At 35.7% G+C, this 19,080-nt stretch overlaps 1 protein-coding gene across 2 annotated transcripts in view; it reads left to right on the top strand.

The window, feature by feature from the left end:
* Positions 1-19,080, top strand: part of RAD51B (RAD51 paralog B) — a 648,001-nt gene that overhangs the window by 199,952 nt on the left and 428,969 nt on the right. The gene's annotated exons all lie outside the window — the stretch shown is intronic.

The raw sequence follows: 19,080 nt of genomic DNA, 5'->3' as shown, positions 1-19,080 counted from the left end.
AACTGCTTAGGCCCTGAGCACTGTCTGCACAGCTACAATTAATTTTCAATTATTCTTGGATGGTTGTAATAGTACGTATACCATCCTGACTCTTGGCTTCTTTCCTTCTGCCTGCTGCTCTCTGCCACTTAGCTATTTTATTGCTGGCTTTTCTTTGCAGAAGGCTGTGCTTACCCTCTGCATTTGTGAAGCCTCTGTTTCCATTCTGCCGTGCATCTCACTCTTGCCGTTGCTCGCACAATTGGAAGTTTTAATACAAGCAACAGCCTCAGGAGACCCTATTAAGACAATCTTCTGGAAGTGGTCAAAGTGTTGGGAATTTGACGGTTGGTTCTCGGAATATCAGGAATGGCTGTGACTGATGAGCATAATTGGCTATAAATGTTGAAGTATCCCAGTGTGTCATCAGTATTTCATCAGCTTATTGTCTTTGTGTTTTTTTCATAGAATTTCCCCGTGAATCCTATGCCTGGAGGAGTCTGCAGGGTTTCTAGACACCGCAGCCAGTTTGTACAGTTACAGGCCTTCTGTCTTGGTATTTATGTAGTTGCTCATTCAGTCTCCAAGACGACTAGTTAATTGAGATGAGTAGAAGTTGGATCTATCATGAGGTCAGACCTTGCCTTCTTGTTCACTGGTGGCCAGATACACGGCACAATAGTATTTCATTTTCTTAACTTTGATACTGTTAAAAGGGAGTTGACTCATTTGAATTATAAGAGGCACTGAAAGAAAACTGTACTATTCGTTACATATTGTAAAGGGAGAAACAAAGAGGAATAGTTGTTTCTTACCGTAGTAATTTCAGACTCTGAAAGATTTGTTTATCAGCCAACTGTAGACACACCTATCCCAACCCAGATTTTTTTTAATGCTCTTCAGCTTTGTAGTCATTTAGACTTGAGGTTTTTTGTTTTTTTTTTTTCTCCTTTCTGGCACATTTTTTGGGTATACACCCTTCTTCCTTCCCCTTTGTCATTTTCTTATTTCCTTGAGAAAAGGAGAGTCCCTCTTAGAGTGTAGAGTAAACATTTCTTTGTGAAGTGTGACTTATTTACGCTTCAGGGGTTGTCAGTGTATACACAATAGAGAAGGTAATGGAAGCTCCCAGGCATGCCAAGTCAGCACTTTGTGCATGTGAAGGCCAAAGAGCACATTAAGCAGGCTGAAAAAATTTTAACAAGTCAGAACATTTTACAATTTCCATATTTATCAAACATGTCAGGGGATGGGATCACAAAGCCTTCCAGGGATTAACTGCCTCTAGGACTTGAACTGTTTTATTAAGATGGAGGAAGCCAAGTTCTCAACACCCCATGATTTGCTCTAATAACCACAAGAGTTAGAATGTAGGTGATCCTTGCTGAATGAAAGGTAATCCTGAGGCTAAAATGCTCCTTGAATGGGGAAAAAAAAAAAAATCTTCTCTCAACAGACGAACTGTGTGTAAATCTATCTGACAGACCTTTGGAGTTTGAAGTTTATTTACCTAGAGCTTCAGTTTTATTAATTCTCCGATTGGTGGTTCTTGACCTTTGACACTTAAGGGCTTAGAATATGAAGCCTAAGTAGATGTTCGGAAACATGCAGACATTCTCAAAGAGGGGTGGCCATTGGGTTTTTGGGGCTTGGCAAAGCATCCTAGAGTTACTATTTGTTTTCAAATGTTTGGGGTTTGGCAGATCCTAAGATGCATTTTGCCAAGCATTTGCCTTTGAATTTTAGTACAGGAATATCCTGGGTGGAATTTAATTGCTTTATTGGTGATTCATTTGCATTATACCGATCAGAATGCTGTTTTGGAAAAGATACTTGATGACTGACAAATATTAGGAGCTTTACAGACAGCTTTTTTAGTACCAGCATTTTCTTAGATGAGGATAGAAATGGAATTCAAGCTCCAAATATTTTCAGTAAGATTTGGAACTTGGAATCTTTAAGTAGTGGTTTCTAAATTTGTTTATCACTTTTTCCACAAAAGCAAACCAGACTGCTTCCCTGGCTTGATCTGCAAATCTTTACAAAAGTTGCAGACCTGATCTGCAACCTTGTGCCAACTCTTAATTTGAAAATTAATGTTAAAGAAAAAAAAAAGGTTTTCAACAAATAAGTAGAGAGAGGAACCCTCTTCTGGAGAAATAAACTGGAATTAAAACAACAACCCAAGGAGACTAAGCATAGGGTAGATTTTGGGTTCTAAAGCCAAATTACCAGGAATGACAAAACCCCTGGGGAGGACTAAAGTTATATAAGGTGCCATGAGCTAGCTTTTCCATTACAGTTTGTAGAAAAGCTTGTAAAACAAGGAAGCATGCTGAGACTTTACAAATGAGGACTAAGCCATAAACTTTTTAAAGAACAGAGAAAGGACATGGCTAAATGGCACTGAACTTCTTACTGCCCATTGGGTTGCAGCAAAGCATGATGATAAAAACAAGCTTCTTCTTGTCTATCGCCAGCTTCCTATCTTTTATAATTGGCCCAGAAACAGCAGTGCCAGCAACCTGAATGACTACTCACTGTCTCCTTGAGAAAACAGCAATGCAAATAATCATCTAACAGGAGAAGGAAAAAGCATTTCAAACAAATTGATGTGGATGTCTTCACGTTCAAATTATTTTAAAACTAACTGGTAGGAAATGTCAGGAAATTTTAGTTATGAATTCTGCTAACTGGTGATAGGAGGGGACAGAATCATATAGACTCTTTTATTTGCTTCAGATAGTGGGGTGCAGGAGGCTATGGACGTGTGGTTGAGCTAGTGTTGATGGGTTTCTTCTCTCCCTTATTCCATATGTTCTTCAAACTGCTTAAAATGCCAAAGAAGGAGGAAAATCTGTTTTGAATCCTTGGCTTTATCCTGGTACTGGTTTAACTGGTGAGATTATTAGGTGGTCTATAGAGAACCACACTGATGTAGGTCTAAAATTTTTTATTTGGGCCAACTTTAAGTAATTGTAAGTGTTCCTTTCAGTGTAAGTAAAAAGTCATGTTTTTCTTCTTAAACTTTGGTCCTGATGACCTTAAAACAGACAATTTGCTGAAGACAACCTTTTCCTTTTTCTTTTTTTCTCTTCTCTTTCTCTACCCTTCTTTTCTTGTTCCTCCTTCCTACCCTTTCTTACTGGTTATAATCTAATTAGTGGGTGCTTATTAATGACCAGCGGGAACATTGTGACATTTTACTTTTTGCCTACTTACAGTCTGTTCTAGCAGGGAGGATTTGTGTGAAATTGAGAGGAGAAGATGGATCCCACCCATTCGATACTATTACTTTTTAGAAAATCGAAATGATTTGTTGCATTGTTGAGAGCATACCTTATATTTGGACAATAGAGAATATAAGTAAACGTTTTAAGGGCAGCTCTTGCTTTATACTTCTTATCTCCCACAGTGCCTTTTACATAGTAGAGGCTGAATACAAAATTGTTACTGATTTTAATTCTGTTAATTTTTGAGTATGAGGGAAGATAAATTAATTCTGTATCTTAATATGTTATGCAGGAGTGGTAAACAATATTTTCTGCCAAAAATCCATTAACCATAGGAAACAAAAACCAGTGAGGATCATATAAGTAAGAAGTAATTTAGTTTTTACAAGTTTAATTTTTTTAGAGAGAAGAATAAAATGTTCTGCAGTCTGCATTTGAAATTAAAATCAAGAAGCAAAGCGTTCTCGTGAATAAGTATGTGAAACAATAATGTGAAAATACCTTACCTCTGTATTTACTACTGTTCTACAGTAGGTATTAATTAATGACTGGAGGACAAGCCAGGGTGTAATATGGGATAGGAGAAAAGAGAGCATCTTATTTAGCCTAGGCTGCTATAACAAAATACCAGAGACCAGGTGGTTTAAACAACAGATACTTATTTCTTATATTTCTGGAGGCTGAGAAGCCCAAGGTCAAGGTACCTGCAGATTCACTTCTTGGTGAGCGCTCTCTTCCTAGCTTGTAGACAGCTGCCTTCCTGCTCTGTATTCATCTGGCCTTTCCTCAGTGCTTGTGTGTGGAGAGAGAGTAGGACCTCTGTGGCCCTCTTCTTGTAAAGGCACTAATCCCATCACGAAGATCCCACCTTCGTGACTTAATCTAACCTAATTACCTCCCAAAGACCCCACCTCCAAATACCATCACATGGGGGGAGTAGGGCTTCAACATATGAATTTTGGGGGGAATACATTCAACCTGTAATAGAGAGCGAGATATGCAAGCTGTCATGAATGATGTTTTACCTGCTTAAAAAAGAAAAGCTTTATAGATTTTTTCAGGGTTTAAAATGATTAGATTTTAAAAGTTTAAATACTTAAACTATTTTCTCAATTCTTCTCAGTTTTTTCTTCTTAGATTTAGTAGCAGCACTACTGGAAACCCTGGCTTCCTCCTCTGGAAATTGCAGAATACTGTATTTCATTGTAGAAAAAAAGGTTCTGTGGAAGAGCTTGTACATCTTGTAGCCATTTGGAATATTGCTTCTAAAAAACGTTTAAAACCATCTATAAGCTTTGTGGTTTTCAGTATAAAATGGGATTAATTATTGATACTTCTCTACAAACCATATAGAATTATGCTGTGGTCCAATTTAAGCTCATTAGATGAAAGAGCTTCCATTTTAGTATAGTGTTTATAATATATAAGGTATAGGATAATAGGATTCTAGGGATTTTTACATTCTAACATCTCCTGTGTTTCTACCGTATTAAGAGGCCATTTCACATCATGTACTCACTGTAGGAGGCTTTTACTATATAATATGTCATGATCTGCATAAAAAAGATTTCTATTTAGAAGTAAGCTTCTTCAGAGCCAATTTTTATTTATTTATTTATTTATTGGTGTTTATCATTCCAGTGCTTTTTATTTTTTAATTTTTTTAAATGTTTTTTTAACTTTATTTATTTTTGGCTGTGTTGGATCTTCGTTGCTGCGCACGGGCTTTCTTCTAGTTGTGGCGAGCGAGGGCTGCTCTTCATTGCGGTGCACAGGCTTCTCATTGCGTTGACTTCTCTTGTTGTGGAGCACAGGCTCCAGGCGCAAGGGCTTCAGTAGTTGTGGCTTATGGGTTCTAGAGCACAAGCTCAGTAGTTGTGGCACGTGGGCTTAGTTGCTCTGCGGCATGTAGGATCTTCCCGGACCAGGGCTTGAACCCGGGTCTCCTGCTTTGGCAGGCGGATTCTTAATCACTGCACCACCAGGGAGGCCCCTATTTATCTTTTATGCATATAATTTTTTTTTTAACTGAAGTATAGTTCGTTTACGAATGTTGTGTTAGTTTCAAGTGTACAGCAAAGTGACTCAGATATATATATATATAGATATATATAGATATATATATATATATATTCTTTTTCAGATTCTTTTCCATTATAGGTAATTAAAGATATTGAATATAGTTCCCTACGCTATACAGTGGGTCCTTGTTCATCTTTTTTATACATAGTACATATAAAATTTTGATTCCTTAAAATCAGAAAGCAAACGAAAGAATAGCAGGTAGACAACTTTTAAAGAAGCAGAGGGAATAAGAAGAAGGAAAATAAAGTTTATGAGAAGAGTTTGGTTTTGTTAAGGGAGCCAAGGTATTCAACAGAGGGAGATGACAAAATTCTATCAGTCTCTGCTTACCAGAGGAAGTAAAACCCTCTCCGACTTCTATGCAAAATCCTGTTAATACTAGATATTTTCACATTATGATTATAAAAGAAATATGTGCCAGTTGTGAGAAATTTGAAAAGAATGAGAAAAATAAAGGAGGGTAACCATGTAACGCCACCCACCTGGAGATAATGACTTTTTTTCATGGTTGCATGACTTTATTAGTGCAATTTAGTTTTTCCACCTTTATTGAAATATAATTGACTTAACATAACATTGTGTTAAGTTTAAAGTGTACAGTGTAATGGTTTGATATATGTATATAGTATTGTGAAGTGATTACCATGATAAGGTTAGTTAATATATCCATCACCTCACAGAGTTAGGTTTTGTTTGTTTGTTTTTGTTTTGTTTATTTTTGTGGTGAGAACTTTCAAATATACAATACAGAATTGTTAACTATGGTCACCAGGCTGTACATTACATCTTCAGAACTTATTAATCTTAAAACTGGAAGTTGGTACCCTTTAACCATATGCACACCCTCCACCCACCCAGACCCTGGCAGCCACCAATCTTCTATGTTTCTCTGAGTTCATTTTTGTTAGATTCCACAGGTAAGTGTTATCATACAGAATTTGTCTTTCTCTATCTGACTTAATTCACCTAGTGTAATGCCCTCAAGGTCCATCCATGTTTCCATGTTGCTGTAAATGGCAGGATTTCCTTTTTTGTTTTTAATGGCTGAATAATATTCCATTGTGTGTGTGTATGTTTGTGTGTGTATCACATTTTCTTTATCCATTCATTTGTTGATGGACACAGATTATTTCCATATCTTGGCTATTGTAAATAATGCTGCAGTGAACATTGTGGTGCAGCTATCTCTTTGAGATAGTGATTTCATTTCCTTTGGATATATACCCTGAAGTAAAATTTCTGAATCATATGGCAGTTCTATTTTAGTTTTTCAGGAACCTCCATACTGTTTTCCATAGTGGCTGCACTAATTTGCATTCCTACCAACAGTGTAGTAAAGTTCCCTTTTCTTGAACCCTCTTACACTCTTGGTGGGACTGTAAATCGGTGCAGCCACTGTGGAAAGCAGTATGGAGGTTCCTCAATAAACTAAAAATAGAGTTGCCATATGATCCAGCAATCCCACTCCTGGGCATATACCCAGACAAAACTATAATTTGAAAAGATACACGCACCCCTATGTTCATAGCAGCACTATTTACGATAGCCAAGACATGGAAGCAACCTAAATGTCCATCGACAGATGAATAGATAATGAAGATGTTGTACATATATACAATGGAATATTACTCAGCCATTAAAAAGAAAAAAATAATGCCATTTGCAGCAACATGGATGGACCTAGGGATTATCATATTAAGTGAATTAAGTCAGAAAGAGAAAGACAAATACCATATGATGTCACTTACATGTGGAATCTAAAATACAACACAAATGAACATATCTACGAAACAAAAACAGAGTCACAGATATAGAGAACAGACTTGTGGTTGCCAAGCAGGGGGTGGGGGAGGGAAGGATTGGAAGTTTGGGATTAGCAGATGCAAACTAGTATATATAGGATGGATAAACAACAAGGTCCTACTGTATAGCACAGGGAACTATATTCAATATCCTGTGATAAACCTTAATGGAAAAGAATATGAAAAAGAATATATATGTATAACTGAGTCATACACTTTGTTGTAAAGCAGACATTAAATACAACATTGTAAATCAACTATACTTCAATAAAATTTTTAAAAAGTTCCCTTTTCTTCCATCCTCTTCGGCATTTGTCTTTTTAATAGTAGCCATTCTAACAGGTGTGAGGTGATACCTCATTGTGGTTTTGATTTGCCTTTCCCTGATGATTAGTGATGTCGAGCATCTTTTCATATACTTGTTGGCCATTTGAGTATCTTCTATGGAAAATGTCTATTCAGATCCTTTGCCCATGTTGAATAAACACTGTCTTGGCCTGCAGTTGGTTTTGTTGACCACTGTTTTTTGTTCTCATTACAATGTCCCAGGCACTGTGTTAAGCATTTTACAAATATTATCTCCTTTCATCAACACTATGAGTATAGATATTATTATGCCTTGAGGTTGTGTTTCAGGGAATGTCTATAAATGAGTCTGCTTCTTTAAGTGGGCTTCACTGTATGGAGAGAATGCAGAAAATAGGAAAGAAAGCTAGACATCATTTATCTGTTCTTTTCATTTTCTCCTCCTTTCTCTTTCTCTGTCTCTCTTTCTTCTTGAGGTTTTATTTTGGAGGGAAGGAAAAGGAATTTTTTTCTTTTAAAGGATAAAATGGTTTTTAACTGAAGTCTTTATCTGCCGTGTTTAGTGTGTGAACAAGTTCTAAATTGTGAAAAAGTCTTATCAGAAGAAAGGCTGCTTTGAAAATGATATGGCCATGTTTGTTGGGTGTTCACTCCTCTAAAGCCTGGATGAAGTATACAGGGGAGTAACTGAATTTTATAATGTTTAGATAGCTACCTAGTGAGTAAGCATTCTTTATGCATTTAATAGGAAGTTAAGATCAGCCTCCATAGAGCTTATATGATAGAGTTAGATAGATATGAGTTAAGCAATCAGTAACTTGGACATTCTGTTAGCTGACTGAGCTGCTACTCAGACCCTGGGCCAGGCCCCACTTACCTCTAAGGTGCCAGGACACATCAGAGTTCCTAGAGGTTGCACTGATGCTTGTTCCAGAATACCTCTCTGAATAAGTGCCCCTGTTCCTCTGCCAACACCCAAGGCCTATTCATCTTTCCTTCTCAGAGGCACTCCTTGCCCTCTCCTTCTCCTTTTGGATTCCAGACAACTCCAGATTTCCTGGGTCCAAGTGGTCTGTAGTTCCTAGAGCCCAAGATCTCCTTGGAATTGCTATTAAGACTTTGAGATTTTATAGCAAGAGTTTGCAAACAGTCCATCCGAGTATCTCTTGGGTTTGCCCCTCTGTATCTATCACCATAGCCAAGAGAGTAATCCAGGCCTTCATTACTTCAGCAGCCTCCTAAACAGCCCTTTTGCTTCTTCCCTCATTACTCACCCTCTTACATACCATCTCCAGATTTATCTTTCTAAAACATTTCTCTTCTGTCATTCCTCTGCTCAAGAATGCCTTGAGCATCAGGCCTAAATTTCTCAGCCTGTCTGCCAAAGCCCTCTCTAATCTGACCACCGCCTACTGGGCAATTTGATTTCCCATTCCCACATGAAACGTCCTTTGCGGTCCACAGGTGTGCATTTTAGCCTGTATCCCTTTGATTGTCTTTTTTTCCCACAGGTCTAGAAAATCCTTAGTTCTCTTTAAAATTTGCCCAAATCTTATCCTCAAATTCTATTTCTTCTATTAAGTGTTTCCTAATTCAATTTTCCTAAGTGTTTCCTTTTTCTGTACTTCCTCTATAGGCAGTATCATATAGATAAAATCATGTTATTATGGAAGTTATAAACTTCTCATCAACCATAATAAAAATTGAATGAGGGCTTCCCTGGTGACGCAGTGGATAAGAATCTGCCTGCCAATGCAGGGGACACAGGTTTGATCCCTGGTCCGGGAAGATCCCACACACCGCAGAGCAGCTAAGCCCATGCGCCACAACTACTGAGCCTGCACTCTAGAGCCCGCGAGCCACAACTACTGAAGCCCGCTTGCCTAGAGCCCGTGCTCCACAACAAGCGAAGCCACTGCAATGAGAAGCCTGCGCACCGCAACGAAGAGTAGCCCCTCCTCGCCGCAACTAGAGAAAGCCCCTGCGCAGCAACAAAGACCCAACACAGACAAAAATAAATTTAAAAAAAAAAAAAAGAAAGAATGAGTGTGTTTCCTTCTCTTCATCATCATGGTAAAGCAGGAACCCTTTAAAAGCTTATTCTGTTTTTTTTTTCTTCTCCAGCTTTGTTCCTATCACCCCTCCTTGATCATTCAGATCATTGGACTATTATCTCCTCTCCCTTCCATTAAATTTCTCTTTTTTCTTTTGAAAGACTCATCAATATACCGGCATGCTCTAGTATGTATCACATTTTAGTCTATAGTGAAAAGAGCTTGTTTTTTCTTACACAATATTGTATAATTATTTTCATGTAAAACATTTTTGAATCCTACATAAAAAGAACCTGAAATCCCATCACTGTAAGAAGCCTATCATGAACATTTTGGTGACTATCTGTTCAGGCATTTCTATTTATACACACATTGACACAAGTGCCATGCTGCTTTTCATGAATATCTTTACAAAAATGTATATGTTTTTGGAGAAGGAAGTTAATCTTTTTCCCCCTTTTCTTACTATCTCTTTGGGCATCCATGTTAACAAGCTATAAGTCTAAGCATTCACCAAGCTCATTTAATCATATACAAATACAGGGACTTCCCTGGTGGTCCAGTGGTTAAGACTCCGTGCTTCCACTGCAGGGGGCACGGCTTCAATCCCTTGTCGGGGAACTAAGATCCCTCATGCCATGCGGTGCGTCCAAAAAAAAAATCATATACAAATATAATATGTATAATGATATATATATATATATATATATGGGAGAATATAGTGTTACATATGTGGAGGAGAGCGTATTTTGCCAAAGTGGGATCATATTATATACAGTTATTGGGATTTTGCCTTTCCCCTTAACTGTATATTAAGAAAATCCTTCCAAAAGAATTGCTTTATGTCTAACTCCAGAAGAAATATTAACAAGGAATTTGAATTAATAAGGGAAAAATCTGATTAGATGACTAGATACTAAATATATATGTGTCTTAATAGCTTTTCTCTATACCATTAAATAACTAGCTAAAAAAAATAATTATTGTTCTATTCATAGCAGTGTCAAAAATCTCAAAAATCCTTAAGGGTAAACTGAAAGGGAAAAAGTTACCAGATTTCTGGAATTCTGGTTTTCTTAAAAAATGGAGAAAATAATGTTAAAGTTTATATGGAAAAAGTAATGTGTGAAAAGAACCAATAAGCTTGTGAAAAAAGATAAGCTACTTACAATTTTTAAAATATAAATATATATTTAACATTTTTTTCTGTGCTGCTAAATTCTTCTACAACATGGCTTTTAACGGCTGGTATCTTTTTTTTTTTTTTTTTTTGGCCTCACCGTTAGGCATGCGGGATCTTAGTTCCCTGACCAGGGATCAAACCTGTGCCCCCTGCAGTGGAAGTACGGAGTCTTAACCACTGGACCGCCAGGGAAGTCCCCTACTATCATTTAAATCGTTTATTTTAAGTTTAGGTTATTTCTTTGTTTTGAATATTTTTTTGCTATTATAAATACGTTGTGGGGAGCATCCTGTGGATAAATTCTTGTGAACGACCCTGATTGTTTCTATGAAATAAAGACCTAGAAGTAAAATTGCTAGATGGATTTTCACATTTTTAAGGCCTTTGCCACAAGGGTGCCCATTATTGTGCTACTAACAATAGACTTTACTGATCTAATTCCCAGTGGACTCTTTGTTTACTAAAGAGACTGAACATTTTTTCACATTTGTCATTTATATTTGACAAGTATATTTTTCTTTTTTGACAGGTGTTTTTAGGGGAACTACAAAGGGATCAACTCATTAGCTTTAAAAACTAAGAAAACTTACTTGAGGCGTAAGGCATTTTGAGATGTAAATGGTACACAAATTACAATCAAGCTACAGACTCCAACTTTTTTGAACATGACAGAAAGATCTGGTTTTTCTGCATTTCTCTCTGCTTCAGTCTCTATGGCAATTAGGACATTAACTATAACAGCTTGAGGAAATAAGTGATAAGCACACTGTGACATCTGGGGAATTCTATACCAGAAATCTCTTAAATTTTCTTCTTAGGTCCAACTTGGGTAACACCATCAAGGTATATTTCTTCAGCTCCTGCTATTAATTAATTAGCAATAATAGTAATAATTAAAATTTCATATATCCAACATATACTGTGTGCCAGGCACTGTGCAGTGTACCTGAGATGGAATTTAAATATTTTGTTTCTTTTGACTGATGGGAAAATTTACCCTTAAGAGGGATTAACTAACTTGCCACTGAGTGAGAGGACAGAACGAACTCTGCAGTTGGCCTCATTACCACTAACTAGAATCACTCCCCCCATTCAGTCTTTTCTGTCATTACTCCTAACTCCTGCTTCATCACCTCTAGTCATTTCTAGATTTCTTTACTCTTTTTCTTTCTTGGTGTCTTCCTTTTCTCTGTCTCACTTCCCTGCCTCCCTGTCATATGGACACATAACTGCCTTCTTCTGCTTTTTTTTCTATGTCTTATCACCCATTAGTTTTATAGGTAACCACATTTAATTTAACCTACCTATAAGCTTGATCTCCTTCCGGAGCAAAAGGGAGTGGTTCTACAGCCCATTCAGTTGGAAAGAATGTTTATTTGCCTTGTTATTTAATTGAGCTGTGGGTGCTGCCATTTAAATGCTGATCGGTTTTCTAATAAAGGGTCCTAGTAGAATTAGGGAGCTGGAGTTTTGCTTTTTATTTTAGATCTTTAGAATGTAGTTTTTGGGAAAAAAAAAAAAAGGTTACTTTCCCCTGAATGGCTCTGAAAGGTTGAGTTATATGTATGAAAGAATAGGCTCTTGAAATGTATTTTGGAAAATTAGGAGTATGATCAACTTATTAGGAATGCCTAGGCAAATTTTTGACATGAATAACTTGTTCACCTGTCTCTGCTTTGTTCTTTGGAATGAAAGAATGTATGAATCAAGCAGAATCTGTCTTTTTGAAATATCTTTATACCCTATCTCTGACTTCTATGTTTTTGGGTAACCAGAATGGTAGCATAGGACCCGGCATGAAGTAAGTGCTCAATAAATGTAAATTGCCTGGGTAAGTAATGGAATGAATGAGTTAATTATAGAGACTGAGAATGAGAAGATAGAATGGTTGTTCTAGAAGTGATTATTCCCCTCCAGGTAAGGCTTATTTAACTCTGGGCTGTACCATCAGAAGTCCTTGTATACCGAAGTTGAACCTTTCTGGTCAAGAAGAAAGAACCTGTTGGATTCTTAAAAAGCACCTTTCATTCTAATTTCCTTAAATACCTGAACCTATTATCTTGAGTAACTCTAATTAAGGTCCCTAGATGCCTCAGATTGTCGTAAATCCTTAGTTTTCTCCAAGAGTTCACTGTATCTGAGAAATACTGTAATGTAATCTGTTGATAAGTGTTCTTACTTTACTCTGAGATCAGATTGATGTGTGTGTGCTGTGTGTGATATCAGTATTTAAGCTGGTAGATTGTTCACATACACATATATCAAAAGCAGGACAAATGTTTTTTATAGAGTAGAAACTATAGTTCTTCCTTTCAGTGATCCATTCTTCTGTGTGTCTGATGTATTTGTAATCATGGGGGAAGGGTGTAGAAATTTGATTCCTAATGAGGTTCCAAGTTCTGTTCCTTCTTTCTAACTTGAATTTAGAGTTTTACAACTTACGAGTGAGGTTCATCTGTTGAGCAAATATTAATTGGATACCAGCTCTGTGCCAGGTTCTAGGCATTAAGGTTAAAGCAGTGAATAGGACTAACTTTTAAACTTTTTATTTGGACATATTTCAGCAAAATTGGAAAAATATTACAAAGAATTCTAGAATAATACCCTTCACGTAAATTTTCCAAATGTTAACGTTTACCACAGTTTCTTTACACACACGCACACACATCTTTATATTTCTGAACCATTTTGGAACTGAAGACATGATGTCCCTTTATCCTTAAATGGTTCCATATATATTCCTAAAAAGAAGGACGATCTCTTATATAACCATGATACAGTTATTAAAAGCAGGAAATAAACATTGATATATTACTATTATCTAGTCTATAGACCTTATTCAGATTCTTCCAGTTGTTTCAATAATAGCCTTTATAGCAAATTAAAATCCCTGATATTGTGTTGCATTCAGTTGCCATGTCTCTTAGTCTTTACTCTTGGGCACTTTATTAGTCATCCTTGTCTTCCACTACATTAACATATTTGATAAGTACAGGCCTGTTATTTTACTAAAAGTGTATCATTTTGAGATTGTCTAGTGATTCCTTATGATTAGATTCAGATTATGCATTTTGGGCAGTAGTACCACAGAAACGATATTTTGTCCTTACCTACTCCTATGAAAAACTATGAGTTCATACGGATAACTTCCATTCCAATTCAGTATCACAGAGTTCATTTTATTATCCCTCCTTTCTGTGGTTTTAGCTCCCTTCTTTGACAGTGAGAAATTGGATCCATTATCTTCAATATATTTACTTATTTACTCAATCCTAGAATACAAAGAAAGCAGTTTCAGAATTACTAACCCATATGTCCACAAAAAGGAACCCTACTAACTGTATACAGTATTTTAGAGTGCTCTGCTTTTAGCCTAATAAATATTGTTGTATTTATTATAGTGCAAATAACTGTGTTCAAAAGTTACTTGGATTAGTTTTCCATTCTGTGTCCCCCTGCATTCCTCCATCAAGTGTGGTTGTATTATTCATTTGAAATACAAGTTCGGTTCACTTGTTCTGTTTATATTTCATTTTTGAGTCTTCTCTCATTCTTATTGTTTGTGTGTGCATGTGTAAAACATCAACATGTTTCCAAAACTCAGAACTGTACAAAAAGGTATACTCAGAGAAACATCACCTCCAATTCCTTCTATGTCATTTCCATTCTGCATCTTTTCTACCCACCCACATGTAAGTATCTAATCTCTCTCATTTCTTGTTCATTCTTCTGGTGTTTCTTTTTGCAGATTTGTATATATTTCTTATTTGAACAGATACTTCTATATTTCTTGTTTCCTCTTCTTTCTTACACAAAAATGTAGCATACCATAGATACTCTTATGTATTTTTTTCTTAATAATATATCCTTATATCATTCCATATCAGTTCAAAGAGATTTTCCTCATTCTTTTTTTTTCCAACTGCATAATGCTCCATTGTGTCAATATACCACAAGACGACATTTTTGAACCAACCTTTAATTGTACGGAGGGAACTTTTTCCTCTTTAAGTTTTAATCAGTTTGGAGAGCTAGTTAGGTCATGGTGGTAGTAATATATTGTAATAATTTCCCCAAACTCAACAGTTTAGGAATAAACTAACATTCCTAATAAGTGAAAAGAACTTATCTAAATATGTAATAATTTTGGGCCTTAGTTTCTACATCTATAAATATGAAGGCATTGGTCTAGGTGATCACTAATGTCCTTTCCATCTTGAATATGTTGATTTTGTATCCTGCAACTTTTTTTTTTAACATCTTTATTGGAATATAATTGCTTTACAATGGTGTGTTAGTTTCTGCTTTATAACAAAGTGAATCAGCTATACATATACATATATCCCCATATCTCCTCCCTCTTGCATCTCCCTCCCACCCTCCCTATCCCACCCCTCTCGGTGGTCACAAAGCACTGAGCTGATCTCCCTGTGCTATGCAGCTGCTTTCCACTAGCTCTCTATTTTACATTTGATAGTATATATAAGTCCACGCCACTCTCTTACTTTCTCCCAGCTTACCGTTCCCCCTCCCCATGTCCTCAAGTCCATTCTCTACGTCTGCATCTTTATTCCTGTCCTGTCCCTAGGTCTTCAGAACCATATATATATTTATTAGATTCCATATATATGTGTTAGCATACGGTATTTGTTTTTCTCTTTCTGACTTACTTCATTCTGTATGACAGACTCTAGGTCCATCCACCTCACTACAAATAACTCAATTTCGTTTCTTTTTATGGCTAAGTAACATTCCATTGTATATATGTGCCACATCTTCTTTACCCATTCATCTGTCGATGGACACTTAGGTTGCTTCCATGTCCTGGCTATTGTAAATAGAGCTGCAGTAAACATTGTGGTACATGACTCTTTTTGAATTATGGTTTTCTCTGGGTATATGCCCAGTAGGGGATTGCTGGGTCATATGGTAGTTCTATTTTTAGTTTTTTAAGGAAGCTCCATACTGTTCTCCATAGTGGCTGTATCAATTTACATTGCCACCAGCAGTGGAAGAGGGTTCCCTTTTCTCCACACCCTCTCCAGCATTTATTGTTTGTAGATTTTTTGATGATGGCCATTCTGACTGGTGTGAGGTGTATATCCTGCAACTTTACTGAGTTTGTTGATTCAGTTCTAACAGTTTTTTGGTGGAGTGTTTAGGGTTTTCTATATATAGTATCATGTCATCTGAAAATAGAGACAGTTTTATTCCTTTCCAGTTTGGATGCCTTTTATTTCTCTTTCTTGTCTAATTGCTCTGACTAAGACTTCCAGTACTATGTTTACTAAGAGTGGCAAGAGTGGGCATCCTTGTCTTGTTCCTGATCTTAGAGGAAAAGCTTTCAGCTTTTTACCATTGGGTATGGTGTTAGCTGTGGGCTTGTTATACATAGCCTTTATTATGTTGAGGTACCTTCCCTCTACCCACTTTCTGGAGAGTTTTTGCCATGAATGGATGTTAAATTTTGTGAAAAGCTTTTTCTGCATCTATTGAGATGATCCTATGATTTTTATCCTTTATTTTGTTAATGTGGTCTATCACATAGATTGATTTGCAGATGTTGAACCAACCATCCCTGCATCCCTGAAGTAAATTCCACTTGATAATGGTGTGTCATCCTTTTAATGTATTGTTGATTCAGTTTGCTAATATTTTGTTGAAGATTTTTTGCATATGGTTCACTAGAGATATTGGACTGTAATTTTCTTGTAGTGTCCTTATCTGGTTTTGGTATCAGGGTAATGCTGGCCTTATAAAATCACTTTGGAAGTGTTTTCTCCTTAATAAATCCCTTGGAGAATGAGTGATTATTGATTTATTTATGTACTTATGTATGATTAGAGTATTTAAGAATTCTGATATACTTGCTGATGTGCAGATAACAGTATTAGTGTATATCCTTTACCACCTACATTAAGAGAGAAATCATTTATCATCAAAGGCAAAAATTCTCTTCTACAAATGATTCACAAAAGAGGTTAAAATAACAAATTGGACAACCTAGAAGAAATGGATAAATTCCTAGAAACACAACCTGCCATGAATCATGAAGAAATAGAAAATCTGAACAGACCAATTACTAGTAAGGAGATTGAATCTGTAATCAAAACCTCCCAACAAACAAAAGTCCAGGACCAGATGGCTTCACTACCTCATGGACTCTTACCATGTGAGATGGAGAGCAGTCATGTGATAACAGCAGCCAGAGATCAATAAGCAATGCTAGATATAGAAATCTTGGATATTTTAAAATATAAGATTATTTATATCTTTGTAAAAATATAAGATAAAATATCACACAGACACACTTTCTGGATATTTATAATGTCTACTAGAATTTGGTTACAATATTATCATTTGCCAGTAGATGCCACTATCTGATATGATATCCTCTTAACAACCAGGATATTATATTCCTTACATTCCAGGCCTCAAATACTCTTAAAAAAGTAGTTTCCTCCAATGTCTATTTTATAGATGGAAAGTCTATATTGCAAGTTTATTGAAAATGAAGGTCATTTCAATTGTCTTGAAACTTTAATATTACAAAAGCTTTCCTTTTCTCCTCTTTCTGTTCTCCTTTCCTTTATTTTTCTCTTCAGAGTTTACATTTTCCTTTTTTGAATGAAATTTCCTTTTGTTTATAGTGTTATTAACAAGTAAAGTGACACTTGACTTTGTTTCATCTTGATATTGCTGTAGCAGAGCATGTGAGATTCCTTCAAGCTTCATTCCAAGGTTGGCTCTGATTTTGTCAGTTTTCAGCACATATATATATTTTTTGAAATAGGTATTGTATCTCAATTGAATATTTCCTAAGAAACAGGTATAGCGCTAAAAAAAAGCTAGAAGAAAATACCAGTAAGTGTTGATGTGAACCTCAGTAGAGAATTTCCTAAGCATAAGAGCAATGGAAGAAATAAAAGATTAATAGATTTGTGTTAAAATATTAATAGTTTATTAATACAAAAATTTTAAATAGAAAAATAATAAAGTCATATATTTCGAAGGCATACTTAAAATTTAGTTATTTAGTTTTGTTTAAAGATAATGCCTAATGCTGTGTGTGATACGGGCACACTCATAGACCTCTGATTGGGGGTTTAAAATGGTAGAGCTTCTCTGGACTGTAACTTGGTGTCATAATATCAGGAGTTTTGAAATTGTCCATAAACTTTTTTTTTTTTTTAAATCAGGATTAATAGAAAATCTACCTTAAAGAAATAATCATATATATATAAATATTTATATATAAAGATATTTACTGCCTTATTATTTAAAATTAAAAATAGAAAACAATCCAAATATTTCACAGGGATTAAATATGTTGTGTATTTATACAATATTATACAGTATTATGAAGTCATTAAAATGTTTATTAAAATTTTAATAAGGTTTTCACATGCTTATGTTATAGTGATAAATAAGACAGGAAAATAAACTACGTACAACGTGATTTCATATATTTGAGAGAGAAGACTTGAAAGACATATACCAATGGGTTATGAGTGATTTTTATTTTATATTTTCTGTATTAAAAAATTTTTTTTAGAAATCACGTGCAATTTTTATAATAATCTAATGGATGTTATTTTCTAAAGACAGTTTCTTCCTTTCACCTGGTAAGATCAATCTATTGACTTGTAGTATATTCCAAAAGAATAATCAGAAATATAGAAAAGCATTCATTGTCATATTCATAATTGTGAAATTCTGAAAGCAACCTAACGTTTATGAGAGTTAAGGAGGATGATGGTTCAGTTAGAGGAGAGGATATCATGTTTGCAAAGAATTTTTAATAGTATGAGGAAACATAATTTAGGGGACATTTTACAAAATTGTATATACAGTTGCGATCTCAAACCATGTTGATAATGCCTGAAATAAAGTATGGAAGGGATACAGAAAAGTTAGTCTTTCTGCTGGATGGATAGCATGATAAATACTTTAAAAATTCTTTTCGCTTTTCCTGCTTTTCTATTTTTCTAGAAAGAAATATATAGTGTTTTCACTTTTGTTTGTTTGTTTTGCTTTGTTTTGGCCTAAAACAACAGAAATTTATTTTCTCACAGTTCTGGAGCCCAGAATTTCAAAATCAGTGTGTTGGCAGGGTTGATTCCTTCTGGAAGCTCTGAGAGAAAATCAGCTCCATGGTTCGCTCCTAGCTTCTTGTGACAGCTGGTAGTCCTTGGCATTCCTTGGCTTGTAGCTTCATAACTCCAGTCACAGCTGATCTCTGTCTTCACATGGCTTTCTCCCTGTCGTTCTGTGTCTCAAAATTTCCCTCTCCTTTCTTTTATATGGACACTGGTTGTTGGCTGTAGAGCCCACCCCAAATCCAAAATGATCTCATCTTATATTCTTTTTTTTTTTTTGGAAGTATAGTTGATTTACAATATTGTGTTAGTATCAGGTGTCCAACAAAGTGATTCAGT

This window comes from Balaenoptera physalus (assembly GCF_965194825.1).
Source record: "Balaenoptera physalus genome assembly, chromosome: 2".
NCBI lineage: Eukaryota > Metazoa > Chordata > Mammalia > Artiodactyla > Balaenopteridae > Balaenoptera > Balaenoptera physalus.
This window is presented reverse-complemented; position numbering and strand designations above follow the sequence as displayed.